Genomic DNA, 13207 nt, shown 5'->3' on the forward strand with positions numbered 1-13207 from the left:
ATCAGCCCCATTCACCACTGTTCCCGTTCAGAGCCCTACTGTTCACCTCCTCCTGGAAGATTGCAGGGTTGCAGAATAAACTCTTTCAAAATTGTTTTCCTAAAGAGTTGGTCCAATGTTACCTTTTTTTTTTTTAAAAAAAAAAAAAAGGCTTTCTAGGACACTGTGTTCAGACCTTCAGAACTAATCTTGAAACATCTTCAGTTTTTGCCAGCAGTCCCTTTCTACCAATACCTCTCAGCTAGATCTTGATGTCTTAAACTCTGTAGATACCACTTGTTGCATTAGTTTATAATTTTAAAGAGCTTTGCACAGGGAAATTAAGACATTGTAGTGCAGGAACATGCTCAGTCAGGGTGAAAGAGTGGCTGCAAGAAGATGTAGTTGAGTGAGGCAGGACAATCGCTGGTGAGAACGGGCATCACAGACATCTCTAATGGAGCTTCTGAGCCTGGAAAACAGCTTTCCCAGAGAGCCATCCACTCCACACCTTGTCATGTCTCCAGAAAAGCAGCTCATCCCTGGCTGCATGGATACTTATTTAAAGATGGGAGCTGAGTCTCAAAGCCTGGCTTCAAAACTAACTTCAAATGGTAAAAGCTGAGTGTGGAATCCAGGAGTAGATGCCTGTGAGAGCTTGCCAACTAAGCTCTCACAGAAAAGCTCTAAAGAAAAAAAGGAAAACAAATACAGTTTGAGGGAGAGGAAGCAAAAAAGCTTTTACAGTCAGAGCTTTGTATCTTGTACAGTGGTCTGCCTCGGATCATTTCTGCGTGGGTGGTGTATAGATAGGATGGAATATAATCTGCCACCACCTCTGACCCACAAGCTACCTTGTGTTTGCCCATCTATTTGGGGGTGAAGAAGACTCCCATTTTTCTCCTACCCTATGTATACGGTACAGTGTTTCTGTTCTTTGTTGGCATTGTGTTAATGCACTCTGTAAACGAGGCCATCCATCAGTCCATGACGAGACGGAAATCCCATCAGTGAGCAAGGCTGTTACACAGAGATTGCCAACAGGTCTGTAGAGGAGGCAGAGAGGAACTTGAAAAATTGCACCCAGAACAAACGTTTCCATAGCTAACTTCACGGCAGAGGAAGACACAGAATATATATATATATGTGTATATATACATATAGTGTTTATATATATAAAAATGAGTTTGTAGTAAGATATGCATTGAGTTTATGTGATGTGCATGCTTTCACAACACACCAACAAAAAGCTGAACCCAGCAAATGCCCACAGGCTGGAGGGCAAAGGTCACTGACTTTCTGCTTGCAACTTGTGTCCTGAGCATCTTCAGCATCAGAGGACCTCAGAGCCTTGGGGTATTTCAGTCAGAAGATAGTATCTTCTGCATCATAACAACGCACCATGCCATGCAGAGCTGTGCTGAAGATCTCAGATTTTTGGCCTATGAGTAGGAAAATAATAGTTTGTCAGAGATCAGCTGTCCAAACACCATTTCAAACTGTTTTCTGCTTGCTTGCAAGGATTGCTGCAAGTCAGGATCTCAGCGACTGCTGGGTATCTGCCTTTGAGACAAAATAAACATTTAGTATGATTGCTATTGGATGTGTTGTTATGCCAAGCACTTCCCAGCGCTGGTGCTGGCTTCTTTAGCTCAGCGTACAGTCATTGGAAGAGACGTCGCTACATGGTGAGTTATTAGGGTACCTGGAAAGTGAGACTTGATTTGTGAGGGCTTATGTTATTCAACATTAGGCAAGCAATAATTCTGTGTGCCCATAAGCTGTCAGCACCAGTCCTTTGCTGGAGAAGTGTCAGGCAAAGCTCAGATTCATGTTTTGATGACACAAAGTGTTTTGTGCCTTCTTGCTTGAGGCTCGATGTTTGTCACAGCCTAGACAGCAGTGACAATGAACATGAGTCATGGGCTTTTCTTAAAGAGTAACAGGATTTGTCATTACCTTGGATCTAGGAGATTTTTAATGGGTTTTGCCCTGCCCGGTTGTTGTGCCAGAGCAGGTTCTTTAGATGCTTTTAAACTATTAAACATAGATGAATAATCACAAGTATTTTACTGCAAAACATGGTAGGTTTGTCTGACCCAGTTTTTCAAGTCAAGCAACTTGATACTAACCTGAGAAACTTAAGTCATGGTTTTTAACCCATTGGCTAAAAGCTAGAATTATTGCCTCTTTAAATTTAATTATGACAAAGCCATGACTTGTTTCCTTATTTTTCTTTTTTTTATTACTATGGCAAACAGTCAGCCTTTCATAAAATAACTGTTGTCAATTGACAGTATCATCTGGCAACAGTGGACATGCTCAATGAATTAAAACTGAAAGCCTGTCACCGTCCATGTGACTGTGACAAGGTCTCCCATCCTTGTCTTAGCTGCTCTTGATATGCAAGAAGCTCCAGTCCTACAGCTGGGTCTCTTCCTCCAGCTGAGAAACTGTCCAAAACAGCAATCCTGTAGTGCTTGGTTTGGCAGATGCTGTTTGGCACTCTCCTTCCTCGCAAAATAATAAAAAAAGAAAAAAGTTGGGAGGGAAGAGAAGGGGAGGATGAAACATGATGCAATATCTGTTTAACCACAGAATTTATAAAAATAAGTCATTCACATAAGTTGCAATCCAGAACCCTTGAATGTACAATGATGTTTTCAACTGATTCCAGTGAGTTTCGAAGAATACCATCGTTGGCTGTTTGATTTTATGGACAGTGTTGCCAACGAACATGATTACGGTGTTTATGTAAGCTTTTTCCTCTCACACAACCTCTTTCCCTACTGCTCTGATGCTGTACTGTTTCAGTATTGACTTCTGAGGGTTCCCATTCATTTTATAGTTAGCGATGCCAGATGCATACGCTTAAGTCTCACTTAACTTGTAAGTCACAAAATAACAACTGGTCTGTGTGAAAAACAAAACTCATATTCGATCACAAACACCTTCAGCAATGACAAAAGGAAATACTGAAAAATTACTGATGAGGCAAATTGCTTCTTGGATGAAGTACTCTTATTGAGAATTTTTCCTGGTTCATGAGTCCTCCAAATTCATCTTGTGCCTGATGTCTGATGCAAGGATGAGCATGGAAGAGGTCTTTCTGCATGACCGAGGCAATTCTTGATGCTCACCTTCAGTTTTTATCATTTAATTTCCTGTCTTTCACGTTAATCCAGCTTTCAAAATTTGTCCTATAATTGCAGCGTAAACCACTGATGTGCAACGGCAGCCTATTGCTACCACTGCAGGCTCTGTGACAGCGAGTGGGCAGAGTGAGGGACACCAGAGAAGGACTGAGGAACACTGCTGCTGGATGATTCCTGGGAGAAGCAGGTGGTACTGGATGCTTTCACCATATAAATATGGAAAGCTGTAGCAGGTTTCTAATATGATAAAGGATATTATGATGGTCTTACAATGCCTTTTTGCAATGGGGCTTCTGGTAGTAAAAAGAGTTTCTGTCCATCTAACCTGTATCAAAATTTCCAGTGGCCAATAACGTGAGGAGGTAGCTGGTGCATGTGGTGCAACTGCAAGGTCTCCAGTCGTGGTGCATGAGCTGAAAGTCCTGTAGGCCTGGTCTTCTCATCAACGTGGGCAGAGAAACCTCACATGCTGGCTCAGTTCTACCAGGCAGCATGTTTGGTCTGCATGTTGCTCAGTGAAATGCTGGTGGTTGTAGCGTTTTCTGCCAAAGTTCCAAATATATGCTTTGCTTGATGCTTTGAAGGGTAACACCTGGGCAGAGATGGTTTGAGAATCTGTGCCTCACCTGGTTTCTGTCATCTTTGAGTGGAAAATAACATGGTGGTTGATCCTTGGGCTTGGTGGAGATCAGATTCTGCTCACCATGTCTTCCCTGCCCACCTGCAGGTTGTTTGAGTGCAAAGACAATGGATATCTGTCGGTCATTCAAAGAAACTGAGGGGCACCTCACGTCCCGTCAGTCTCATTTGTGGGTTTTTTTTGCTGGCCAAATCTTCCGTATAAGTAAAGACAAATAATTGCTATAAGCTAACACAGGTGTCCTCATCACCTGCATCATATTCAAACTGGGGGACAACTTTCATCATTTTTCCAGCAAAGGAAAAATAGTGCGGATGTTTCCAAGTGATTAAAAATCAGATAAGAGGGAGTGCTGAGGATGATAGCCAACTCAAGAAATCTCAGCTCTGTGTGAGCCAGGCTATATATTTTTATATTCATTAAGTTTTAACACCTCTCAGTCTCACCTCAGCAGATTTCATTTTCTCGGAATAAATTGTTAGCATTTATACAACTTCGACACGATTATTTTGGAGGCTTTTTAAAGGAGGTTTTGCTTCACAGCTCAAACAACAGTCTTTGAGTGAATTTTTGGCTCCAAGCGTGGATGTTGTTTTCATTGAATGTGCCTGTCGAGACCTCTGGCTTCCTATACAAAAACAAAGTGATGAGACAGCCTAGCTCTCCAAATCTGCAGTACCCTCACAGCCATCCAAACCAGCGCTCCTTAAATGTAGCATCTGATCATCATGTTTTTACAGGCAGGAAAATAGTCTGAAGAAGAAAAGTAAGTAGACAAAGCTCAGATGGTTCTTCACTAGAAAAAAAAATGCCTTGATAGTGTTGTTTCTGCTTCCTGCCCTTACCAACCCTCACGTGTTGGTTGGTCTGGGTGTTGAGTGCTTGAATCCTCCTAGAAGTTGCATATAGAAACTGTTTGGCATTGGGAAGTACCACACCTTGCATCGGTCAGAGCTTTTCGAAGCAAAATCCATTATCATTTGGCCAGAGAAACGATATGGAAGACAGAGGATGCAGGACAGGGATTATTTTTTGCTCTACAAGAGAAAGAGAAGCCATAATCTTTATTACCTGGAAATTCTGTTCCTTGATTCACTGAGGCATAAAAAATGGCTCTTGCTTTGAATCTGTACAGTAGTTCATCAAAACATATGGCTCTGTGAAACAGCACTTTGTTTTCATTTGGAAAGAGGCCAACATGAACAGGGATTCTCCTGGGTGATGGTGCTGCAGAGGTCCAAGATGGGAAGAAAGCAGTGAAGATCACTCCACGTTGATACCTGTGTCTTCTCCACCCAAGAAAGAGCTGAGAGACAAGGTGGTACAAAGAAACCATCAAATCTGTGGTAAATGGTGATTAAATCAAAATAGCAAAAAGGATTTGGATCCAAGGAAAAATGCAGCAGTACCACTAGTACCGCGCAAGTGTCTCTGAAATGAGACTGTGTATTGAAACTGCTCATTGAGCAGCACTGCCTGGAGCCAGTGTGATAGGGAGTACTTCAGATACTCTGTCCCTTTGAGGGCTTCATGGCTGTGTTCATTTCCCGTTTCTTTGCTGTCTGATTTCTCAGTTGTGCTTTTCCTTATTCCAGTAGTAGTGCATCCAGCCATTGCTTGCCTCCCTCCACCAAGAAATGCTGTCAGACTTCTCCCGAGGCCACCAGTTAGGGATGGCATGCTCTCCCCATCCAGCACATAAGCCATTGTCTAATTCTCTTAGCCAGGACCAACTGCTGGAAAACAAGGACAATATGCTATTCCTGCAAGCAGGAATCATCGAAATTAGAAGCTTGGTGAATTTCAAACAGTGCATCTTCCATGATCATGCCTTTCCTTGCCTTTCATTTCTCCCTCTGTTGTACATGTAAGTGAAAAGGTAGTTAGCTCTTTGTTGTGAGGCTTACGTACGGGCTATGAACAATACCTAATAATTGTGTAATAGTTGGGCTGAGGAAAAAGATACAGTGCTGGCGTCCCTCAGCTACACAGCAGGAATGTTGATGGATAGCAGTTACTTCAGTGATTTCATTTGGGTTTGTGGTTCCTGACACTAGCAGATGAAAAATCATTGAAGGGCACCATGGTGTTTTTTATTAGTGTTATTATTTTCATTATACAGCACTGGACCAGTCCCTTGGAGTTACTGATACTTAGCCAAAATAGAGCCACGCTCTCAATTTAATCAAGAGTTGCCCAGCACTTACAGCGAAGTCAGGTTTCAGTGAGTCACTTGTGGGAGGGACATGAGACATTTAAAGTGGAAAGCCTCAGTGGCGGGTCAGAGCTGGACTTCCCCTGGTAAACTGGTGTCCTGAACCAGGATGTATGTGTGTGTGTGTCGCTGTTTAATCACCATGAGTTTAATTGCAGTGCATACCTTGTGTTGCCTCCCTTTCTTAAAAGTATTTTCTTACAGATAAGTTGTAAATATTGTGCAACTTCATGGTACGTGCAAATGTGAGTGCTTATTGGGGTGCAAGGAGCTTTGAGATGCTACAGAATTCCTGCTCATGCATTCAGTGCAGTTCTGGTCAGAGCGCACACACATCTGCGGGCAGAAAAGATGCGATACGTCAGAGAAGCTCTTGCTGTTTGCCAGAGGTCTTAAGGGGATCTTCTATTTCATTCGGTAGTAATGCCCTTTTTGTTGACAAAAGTAAATTGATGACAGGCAGGAGGGAAGCATTTGGTGGAAAAATTCTGTTGACCCTTCTCAGATTGAATTTGACCACAGAACAGGATACCAGCAGTTGCAGAAATGATAGATTATTGTAATGACCGGCAGAATGGCCTTTTGGCATGTTTAAATGGCAATAAATTTCACTAGGAAGAGGGCAATTTAACTACTTTAGGGCAGTGAGGATACTCTTTGTTTGAGGTGTAAATAAATTGCGGTTCATTAACAGTGCACATATTACGTTCATGGTGCAACTCTAAAGCACGGGATGTTAATATTTAATTTAATTTAAGCAGATAACGTTTTGCCTGTTTGGTTTCTTTTTTTTTTTTTTCCTGAATCCAGGCTTCCTCAACTTCCAGTGGCAGTTTCGAGGGCACTTTTAATCTCCTCAGGACTCCTCTATCCCAAATAAACTGGCATGCAAACAAAAAGCAATGCTTAGGCTCATGTTTCCAGCCAGCATTAGCAGCTGGGTCTGTTGGTAGCGCTTTGTGCCAGCAAAGCCTGTAGCATTCAGTATGTGGTTTTATGTACAATGGTGTAGTCAGGAGAACTATGTGAAGCCAAAGTCTTGTCGGCTGCACCCGTGCAAAACCGAAGGGAGGGCTCTGAGTGAAGCAGATGGCAGCAGATCCGCAGCAACATCGCTGCTGGGAGAATTTATTTCTCATCTTTTACCTTGACTCCGAAATTCCCTCTGTCCCTTGCTCATTATTTTGGCACGGTTCCTTGCTGAACTCTGCAGTTACAGAGGAGAAGGAGGGCGGGGAGGAGATGTACCCAATGAAGTTTGACATTTCCTCAAAAAGATTGTATTAAAATCCACTTACATTTAGAGCGTGCACTCATTTTGGAATGCTAATAAGGCATCGTTTCATCAAGGTAAAGGGAGCAAAATCTAATCAAGCCCAAGACCAGCTCGCCTTGCTGTTGACTATGTTCCTGAAACATCACTTTAAAAGGTTGCCTTTAGACGTAGCTAAAAGTGACAGACTTAACAAAAGCTTATAAATAGCCGTATCACTTGGCTACTTACCTCTGCCTGCAGTACAAGAGCCTTATTTCTTTATTAAGGATTTTCAGACAGGCTGTGAGCTCATATCCGTGCACTGTTTCCATCAGTGGGCCAGCATTCCCCCAGCATCCCATTCAATTGCCAGGAAGCCTGGCATGCTTCTCCACTTCTTGGCCACTATCTTCAGTAACGAGAACTTGGTCAGGGCTGCTCTTCTAGCTTGGAAAAAAACAAAGATTAGCAGAGGAGTCATTTAAATGTGACGTGTGTTGTTCTAAAGCCAAACAAATCAACAAGAAGTGGTCCCTAAAAGCATCATCCCAGAGCAGGGTTGTAAAGAAATGAGTAAGAATTTGCTTATGAAAAAAAAACCAAAAACCTCCAGATACTGTGGGCAGTCCTTTTAACAACATGTCTAACAACTGTACTTCCGAAGGTAATTAATAACTATCATACAGTACTTGGTGTGAGGCGGCTGGTTGAAGTGCTGGCTCCCAGGCAGGGCGGTTCTCCTGGAGGGTCAGTTGTGCTCTGATGAATTGGTTTTGACCATCTGCTTTGGGCCAGGCATCTCCCTGAGAAAGTCTCCACCTGCACCGCAGCCTCTCAGCAACCCTCTACAGTCAGTGAATGTGTGTGGGAGCAGGACAGGGGCAGAAGAATGGCCAAGGCAGCAAATGGGTTCAAAGGCCCAAATGTCATGGTGTACTAAGGTATGCCTTTGGGTGTGATACAGAAGGTCACCTAGATAAGATAAATCCAGAGGGCATCGTGGAAACAGCAAGCAAAAGTGACATCCTTGATGTACTGTGTGTTTTCCTAGCTGTGTGCACCTGCGCAGGATTTCACATCAATCACTCCAGCTTTCCCACTTTCCAGGGTATCCTGCGGGTAGCTTTTCAGTGCGTCCAGCCATTAGTGGGCATCGGCTTAAAAAGGGGCACCTCCAAAAAGTTTTGAAGGATTACATTTGTTTCTGAGCGCTATTTCTGAGAAGGTTGTTCAGTCGATGCCGTAGAGGTGCAGCTGTGAAGCTCAATTTCAGCATTGTGGTCCAGCATTTCTGGTACATGTAACAACTCTGCTGGGTTTGGCTGTCTTCGTCGATGCTAAATTGTTTCTCGTTAACACTTGCAAAGAGAAAAGAAGGAATCAGGAATTTTGTACTGCTGTTCTACTGTTTGTATGAGAAACGTGAGGCTTTCAGTAACTTGCCCCTTCTCTCACATAAGATGAGTAGCTGACCCAGAGGGGCATTGGCACCTCTCATGTCCCCATCCAGCTCAGGCTCTTGGCTGCAGGAGCATCTCTGTCTTTCATTTTATTAATTCGTTTCTTTTGAAGATCTCTCACCTCTCTTGGCATTTACTGTTTTACCTTTAAAAGCAGTAAAATTAGCCTTTTTTTTTTTCTTCCAAGGGTTAAAGTCTGAGATTGAGGATTGGATTGAAGCAAGCAGCAATTACAGATGGCTCGCTGAGATGCCTTCATTTTATTTCCAGTGAAGAAAATAACATTATTGGCAATACGGTCTTCTGATTTCTTCTCTTTGTGCCCATTGCCCATTTAAATTTTGTACCCTCTAAAAGGTCAAGATAGTTATTTTTTATTACAATAGCATATTGTGGAAATGCTATTAATGTATGTTGAAAGAGAAAGAAGCACAGCGCATTGCATTGTTCTGTTTTTGAGAGGAGAATAACTGTGTCAGCTCTGAATGCTTTCTGAGACCAAGGGGTAGAAGGGAAAGCCATTCTGTAGTTGGTGCTTGTCCTGATTCGATCACTTCTCCCTCTCAAGCCTATTTTTATTATTTATTATTTGTAGTGATTATTTATATTCACTATCATTTATACTTCTTGTTTATTTATGGTTATAACACACTCATCATACAATATTAACCAACCTATAACACTGTCATTGATGGCTGTTTTTCATTATCCTTCATGAATATTTCAGTGTAGTCCGCCCGATTCTTCTATCTTAGAAAAGCATTCAGAAGTGCAGTGTTGTGAAGTCCTATGAATACTAAGCTACCCATCCAAATGCCATTCATTACCTCTCCTCAGGCTTATTTGGGGGTGTTAAAGCAAACACGTTACTTGTGTACTGATGGAAAGAATCAGCCATACACATATAGCCACATCATTATTGGGTAGCCTGTGATTTAATTAACTCCTACTTGAGACATTAAAAGCTGAGGGTTTAAGTTTCCCTGATTTTTGGTTGGCTTGTTTGTTTATTTGTTAGAATGATGGAGACTTGGATTTAGAGAACTGTTTCAGAAATCCTATCCTTTTCTCAAATAACCTGGTGTTCACTACTGCTCTTTGCTTCTGTTCCTGAAGATGAAGAATGCTTTGTTGGACCAAATTTGCTGGGTGTAGTGTCTTGATGATGCAAGAGAACAGAAGAAAAACGATGCTGTGATCAGCTTAGAGGCTTGCTGCCTCCTTTCTGTTAAAAGCAAGGTAATGCCTGAGGTGGGAGAGTTTCTCACTTCCAGAATTGCACAATCATTGCCCAGCGTTGGTGTAGAGTAATTCCTGTCCCTGTACGTTAGTACTATGAGACAGCTGTAGTGGGTTGCTGTTAAAGTAGGCATTCAGCTGCAGTGGGGTTTTATCAAGCTGTATGTTATCAAAATGGCTCGCTTATTAGCCTAGTCAATAATGGACACACAATTTTCTTTTGTGTCAAGAAAAGTTGTTAAAAGATCTCTTCTCCCTCTCTGAAAGCGCTCCTGTGACTGCTGAAACATCAAGTATTCCAACCAGAAATCCTTTGCTGCTCTCATGTAGAGCCATCACCCCAGGCTGGCTTTGTGGGAGGAGCGCGGCCCCGCTTTGCAGGCCCTTTGAAATCCTGCCACGGTCAAAGCGTGCCAGCCGGACCGGCACTATAGACCAGATGTGTGCTTTGCAAATTAATGAAATGCCTTTTGAAATGCTTTTAAGTAAATGAGAGTTAAATTCACCCTAATTGCATTAGCCTCCATGGAGAGCGGTGTCTGTTCAGGGTCACTTCAGCCTGGTTTTCGGCCGCGTTCAGCGCATGTAAACTGGGCCCCTTTGGCCCGAGTGGAGGCTCCATCCCAAACCCCAGTGTGGTGTGGGGCTGACCATCCTCCATGCCCCATGGGGAGAAAGGGAGAGGCCGAGCACGGCGCGAGACGGTCTCTCCTTCACCGGGGCTGCCTTCTTCATCTTCGTCGCGGTCTACTTTCTTTTTTCAGATGGCACTTTGACAGAAGATTAATTCAAGTCAGCTGCTGAAAATAATTATTGCATTATGGGAGCAGTAATCATTATTTAGAACATGATTAAATATGTCTGCGTCTATTGACTCTGCCTATGATTTATGTATTTGTTTAGTCAATAGTCTAATGTAAATGATGTAATTAATTATAGATGGTGGTGTCAGGTCATTGGTAAAAACAATCTGATGAGAACAAGGCCCCTGTTTTTTCCTGACAGATGCGGAGGGAGGGCGGGAGGGACGGGCAGAGTTGAGGGAATTCCAGGGGAACTTTTTCATGTGTGAATGGCGGCTGGGATCTCAATTTGCATGTTGTCTTTCTCTTGTTCAGCATTCGTTTAGAAATTGAAATAACTTGTTAAGCAAAGGGGAAGGGAACACATGATTGCAAAGAGGACACCTGGGAGTAGTGACGGCGAGCAGCTAAAGAGCCAGCTGCTCCCTAACACGAGAGAGCGTGCCACTATCATTTACCGCTTCATAAAATTAAATGTTTTCCAAATTAAATCAGTAGGCAGCATGCAGGAAGACCTACTATCTCTAATAACAATTTTTCAATCAATATCGGGGGCCCTGCCGATCTGAAATCGGAGCGGAGGAGCCTGGGATTGGCTGGGAGGGAGCGGGGGGAAGGAGGAGATGGGGGAGCTTTGAGCGGCGCAGCTTTCAATCAGAGCAAAAGTTAAAAAATATATATATGCATGGTGGATTCTCCATCACTGTGAGTCTATTCCCCATAGATTTTTCTCTTAACTGATAATTCGGTCAGTCACATTCCTCAGAGGGAGGTCACGGGTCACCCCAGCCCCTGTCAGGCCTCAGAGAAACCATTTCCATTTTAATGCCACAGCTATAATCTATCAAAGATGTGATGTACAAGATACAATGAATTTAAGTGGTCTTCATATATCACTGAGCTTTCATGCCTTCACCTGGGTAATAGTCTGAATTACTCTCCCTACCTCACAATCTGTCACCCCCAGTAAAATAACTGCCACGCGGGTGTTAATGGCAGGTTTGTCCAAATTGGGGCCGTGGTAGCCGGAGGCATTATACATCATAAACTTTAGCATTCAGTGCTTAGCCCGGCGGTGTCAACAATTGAAAATTATTCCGTAAATACTTCTGTGGGGCTGTTCTGCTCATGTTTTTATTTATGGGAGCGGAAATGAACGTAGCTGGACCAGCACAGGGGCCATCTGCTTGTGCAATTGCACAGCTAATGCCTATATTTAGATGGGATGCATCCACTTCCCTGTCCTTACGGAAATGCATGGTATGTAATGCATGAGCCGTAAGTGCGGGAGAGGTTGCAGAGCTGGTATAGCTGTGTCTGCAGGAACGTACATCTCCTGCCTTGCCTTCAGCCAGCTCCTGTGCTGGCACGTGTCACCAATAGCCTTCACTCCAGCAGCTGCATCATTTATTTAGAACGTGGTTAAATAAAGCCCCATCCCCTGGGTATGGTGGGTGTGGGGCTTTGTTCTTGCTTTTGGTTTCTATTTCTTCAATCAAGATTTCAAAGTTGATTTGGAGGCGATTCAAAGTTTTAAGGGAAGATGGAGTTGGAATTCAGTAGCAAAGGCTGGATGCTAGGAAAAACTTCTCAGAAAGAGTGGTGAAGCGCTGGCACAGGCTGCCAGGGGAGGTGATGGAGTCACCATCCCTGGGGGTGTTCAAGAACCGTAGAGGTGTGGCGCTGAGCGACATGGTCAGTGGGCAGTATTGGTGGTAGGTGGATGGTTGGACTAGATGATCTTAGAGGTCTTTTCCAACCTTAATGATTCTGTGAAGGCTCCTTGGGAGGACAGAGCCTGCTCTGCTCTCCCACCAACAAATGCATGGGTGGACAGAGATGCCATGCACAGTGTGAAACTTCCTGGCAAATTTTTCCTGTGTGAAAACGACCCTTACCTTGTAAGACGTAGCCCAGTGGCTCAGTGGCTGCAGTTCTTCTATGACACCGGTGTTTGCTCACTTCTGAAGTCACAAAGTTCTTCTCCGTCTCTCAGGATCACATCAGCTGGCAAAAATCAAACTAGACTCTGTGGTTTCAGCCCCGTGTCTTTTGTGTATTGCGGGCCTACAGACCCATCTGCTATTATGCTGATGTTAATGCATCACTGGAAATATTTGCTAAGTTGCTTTCTTTAGCTAGATATTTCCAGGGGATTTCCATACATATTTCCTAGATATTTCTGAATTTACAATGGGGAGAACCTGCCACACTGTCTCTGTTAACATTATGTGCATAGCAATCGTTGCAACACCAAGGAAGTAGCTAACTAAAATACTTTTGTGTAATCTTTTTAATGGAAGAAAGCAATTAAATCCTTTTGCTTCACCAGGACTTAAGTATGTGCTTAGTTTGAAGCACATCGTTGAGTACTTTCCTAAATCAGGATCTCCATTTCCAACGTTGTGTTTTTTTAACCTGGATATCATTTACAATACATTGAACTCTTTTCTCTTCTGAC

General features: G+C 43.2%; 2 long non-coding RNA genes across 5 annotated transcripts in view; one reads left to right on the forward strand and one right to left on the reverse strand.

Annotated features, from left to right (window-relative positions):
- Window positions 1-5767, forward strand: part of LOC110398663 — a 72008-nt gene extending 66241 nt beyond the window's left edge. Inside the window, exon 6 of one of the 2 annotated variants that reach the window (XR_002438534.1) lies at window positions 3192-5767. This is a non-coding gene — a long non-coding RNA (uncharacterized LOC110398663). The remainder of the gene's footprint in view (window positions 1-3191) is intronic. The other variant, XR_002438533.1, reaches the window with a different exon arrangement.
- LOC110398664 lies at window positions 1133-12760 on the reverse strand. Of its 3 annotated transcripts, none has more exons than XR_002438535.1 (3): window positions 12645-12756; window positions 7494-7691; window positions 1133-1421 (listed from the first exon to the last, which is right to left on the reverse strand). It is a non-coding gene; the product is annotated as an uncharacterized LOC110398664 (long non-coding RNA). The 3 variants fall into 3 exon arrangements; XR_002438536.1 differs by lacking the exon at window positions 1133-1421 and adding an exon at window positions 5946-6325 and having other exon boundaries at window positions 12645-12758; XR_002438537.1 differs by lacking the exon at window positions 1133-1421 and adding an exon at window positions 6336-7196 and having other exon boundaries at window positions 12645-12760.

The sequence above is a fragment of the Numida meleagris genome, chromosome 4, assembly GCF_002078875.1.
Source record: "Numida meleagris isolate 19003 breed g44 Domestic line chromosome 4, NumMel1.0, whole genome shotgun sequence".
In the NCBI taxonomy this organism is placed as follows: Eukaryota; Metazoa; Chordata; class Aves; order Galliformes; family Numididae; genus Numida; species Numida meleagris.